This window comes from Myotis brandtii, unplaced genomic scaffold (genome assembly GCF_000412655.1).
Source record: "Myotis brandtii unplaced genomic scaffold, ASM41265v1 scaffold358, whole genome shotgun sequence".
In the NCBI taxonomy this organism is placed as follows: domain Eukaryota; kingdom Metazoa; phylum Chordata; class Mammalia; order Chiroptera; family Vespertilionidae; genus Myotis; species Myotis brandtii.
Genome location: NW_005363772.1, coordinates 1,872,962 through 1,877,083, shown reverse-complemented (window position 1 = coordinate 1,877,083; position 4,122 = coordinate 1,872,962).

Sequence of the window (4,122 nt, the reverse complement as noted above, 5' to 3'; positions counted from 1 at the left end):
GCAGCAGATCTCTGCGGAGGAGCTGGATGCCCAGCTGGACGCTTACAACGCGAGGATGGACACCAGCTAAAGCACCAGCAAGTCCGTGCGTGCAGCTAGGCCTGGGCAACCTGGCCACACAACCTGGCTACGGAACCTGGCTGGAGAACCTGGCTACCCTGCTTATCAACTGAACCCTTTTTCCGTGTCATTCCTTCCTCGCTGACTCCGTCCACACCCTTGGGAACCCCTGGATCTGCTTGGGCTGGACCCCAACGGAGCAGAACGCGCTCATCGCCAGTGCCGGCTGGCCAAGGTCTTCATCGGGGAGGTGGTGGAAGAGGCCCTGGACGTGTGCGGGTGCTGGGGGGGAACTCCGCCCCTGCAACCCCAGCATCTCAGGGAGGCCGTGCGCAGCTTGAGCGCCAAGGGCAAAGTGCCCAACGTCAAGCCCAGAGACGTCCTGTTCCCCTAGGACGCATGCCTGGGGCCCAGGGCACGGACTTTCTGGGGCCCCTCTGTCTCCCTTGCTCCGCGGACCATTCACCCAGGACCGGTCCCGTTTTCCTCAAAACTCCCCACCTGGGCCGCGACTCTTGCAAGGCACCTGGAGGCCTGGAGCTGGCTGGGTGAGCCGAGGCAGGTGAAGAAGACCGCCTGCCAGGAAGGAGCCCGCACCCTCGGGTGGAGAGCTGCTGGGACAGAGGGCAGGCTCTCCCTCCCGAGGCTGGGCCCTGCTTTCCCAGGGAGCCTGGGGGTGGTGGCTGGGACATGGGTGGCTTCTTCCCGCTGCCCTTGGGGAGATGACACCACGCCAACCCTTTCATTGCTGACCCTCTTCCCTGAAGGACGCGGGGAGAGCGGGAGACCTGAGAACGTCTGTGCTTGTGAATCCAGACCTTGAGCCCGGGTTTTGTTTTGTTTTATTTCCCTGATCGTGAACCTGTTTTACCTTGCACAAATAAAGATAAAATCTACAAATCCTTCTTATCTCCGAAAAGTCTACGTCTCTTTTCCTTCCCACCGTGCTTTGTGTCACCGAGCGGTCTGGCACCCGCTGAGGCGTCTTTCTTTCACGTGGTCTCTTAGGCTCTGAGGAGACAGGAGACCAAACCCAATCGCCAGGAGCACCCGGGGAGCGGCTGCCATGACGTGGTCCACATCCGTATGCGGTGTCCCACACTTGCCCTGAGGGGGGTGCTAGGCAAGCGTTTCCAAGGGCACCCGAATTGATTTCCAAACCTTGTGGGGCGATCCAAAGGTTTGCCATTTTACCCAGCATCCCTAGAACCTCAGCACCCCGGGCAAGCACAGAGTGACAGCCGGTGTTGTCCACGGGGAACTAAGCAGGCTGATGGGGAGGGAGCAGACCCATTCCAATTTTCCCTGAGCGTGCAGGATGCGGCAGAGCCCTTCATGACAAGGTCCATGGTTTCCCTTCAAAGGGTCATCAGCCTTCACAGCACAACTCCTCCAGTGGTGTCTACAGGGCTCCTGCGCTCTGCTAGGCTTGCCCCCCTGGCCTCTGAGACACCCAGTTGGGGCAAAAGCATATAAGCCCCACTGTCCCACTCTAGTGCTGAAGGGATGGTATCTTCCACTTTGGGTCACCTCCCAAAGGCAAAACGATCCCACACCCACCCCCTCCACCACACACACACACACACACACACACAAACACACACACAAACACGTACACACACACAAACACACACACACAGTCACAGCTGAAACAAAAATGTTATGAAACATTACTTACTCTTACTATATGTAATACACTCTGACATTTCATATGTATTTTTTTAATGGGTCATAATCCAGTAAGTTGGTTTCAGGATCTTTAACTGGCAATCTATTATTGAAAAAGCCCGTCTCACTAGTCCACTGCTTTAAACCTTGCCCTCTATAGATAATTTTCTACCCAGCAGCCAGAATAATCTTTCAAAACTTTTCTGCTTATAACCCTATGATGGCTTCCCATCCACTCAGAATAAAATCCCCACTCCTAAACGTGAACTGAAAGGCTGTGGACCTGACCCCTGACTGTCTCTCTGGCCTCATCTCCACCACTGCTCAGAACTCACTCCACCCCAGTCACGCTGGCCTCTCACCGATGCTCAAACATACCAATCTCATTACAACCACAAGGCCTTTGCACTAGTTAGTTCCTCTGCCTCAAACTCTGTGAGATCATTACATAGCTCACTCTCTCATTTCACTCAGCTATCCACTCAATTGATCACTCCTCAGACAGGGTTTTCCTGGCCATTTTTCTAAAATTAGTTTCTCCTGACCCTGTCATTCTTGGTCTTCGTATCCTGCTTTAATTTACTTCATATCAATCTGGCATTACAGTATATAACTATATGTTTATTTGTTTATCATCTGTGTCCCTCAATAGATGTTAGTTTCATGGAGGCAGAGATTTCTGTCTCGTTTCCTATAATTCCCTAGTACCTATGCGGGAGGGACAGGGCAACGGAGTCAGGCAAAGAGCTGACACTTTGATGTTGTCCAATGATGACATGCCTTTCAAACCAAGCCTTTTGAGGTACATTTTTTTTCCCACTACCTCACCTTGACTCTTGGGTATGTGCTCTGACTGGGAATCGAACCATGACCTCCCAGTTCACAGGTTGACACTCAACCACTGAACCACACTAGCCGGGCTTGACTCTCAATTCCATTCCTCTGCTCTGGAGCCTAGTTATCTATGTCAGAATGGAAGCCTTCTCCTCATAAGTTTATAGCCTCTGAAAGTTGCCTTTAAAAAAATATTTCCTACCTCATCTAAAGAGAATACTCTTAGTCTCACAAATTTCTCCACTCATTTTCTCATGCATAGTCAAAACCCATAGCCAAGTCATTTGGTGTATAGTGTTGATATGATTCTGTCTATTTTAAATTATGTCTATAAGTCAGGGGCTAAACTTTTCTTACATTTATAAGTAGTATTTTTCCCACTGCTAGGTTTCCAGAATATTTTTAATGAACATTATATCAGATTTTAGCAAGTAGATAGTGGGGGATTAATAGTTGCAAGAACATGCGTTTTGAAGCTGGACATATCTAGATCTGATCCCAGTTGTCACTTAATCTTACCTGGATGACCTTGGGACATTATCGAACCACTCTGGAGATAAATACACGTCAAATTCTTAGCACTACATCCAACACAGTAAGCTTTCAACAAATTGCATCTACTATTATTTAACTGGGCTTCTTGTGTGTCTAGTAGATAATACAGAAGATTCATGTATTCAGAGATGACTCTAGTAGTAGAGGCCTCTCTCAAAATAGTTCTTTGTTGCTAAACAGAAGAATTTCAATGCTCCCTTTTGTGGAGACGGTATCTGGGTAAGGAAGCTGCATATCTCCTTAACCCACAGCTTTACCACTAAGGGGAAGTCTCGGCTCGCTGCTTCTTAGGAAAAGCAGAAGATTATTTTCTTGAGAGTTCCTTCTGGTATTATCTCTGGCATCTAGTTTCCTTACTGAGGGGGAAGAAAATAGTTTTTCTCCTGGCTATTTTTTAAAGCAACCTTGGCCTCTAATGACAATTTTTTTTTACCTTATTAAAATTCAGTATATACCCATGTTCATTCATTCCTTTGAAAAGCACTTCTTAAGGGAACACTTAGTATGGTACTAGCAGCTATAGAAACAGGTTAACAAAAGATATACTCACTGCCCTTGTGTTTAGTATATGTGCTTTACAAACTACAAATTTCAAGAATCCCCCATAACCATATGAATTAAGGTGAGAGAAAGGGTTAGTTGGTAAATTATTTTATATTTAGAGCCCTTTATTCCCCAGACTCTTTTCACTTGAGATTTATCTCCTAGTGTCCAATGTGATGCATTGTATCCTAAGGTGGAACACGAAGCCCAATGGGATAGGAGTCAACAGACCCAGCATCAGGTTCTTCCATTAATAGATCTACCTGTGGGTTTTCCATTAACTCTCAGATCTTGATCAATTCACTTTACATCCTTATACCTCGGTCTTGTGTAAAATGATGAGGTTTTACTAAATGGTCTCTAAGGCCCCTATGGTTAAAAGAATTCTATATTCTGTAATTCCAAATTCCTTCTCTAGAGAAAATAACTCTGATACTGGTTTTCCACAGATTTTAAAGTTCA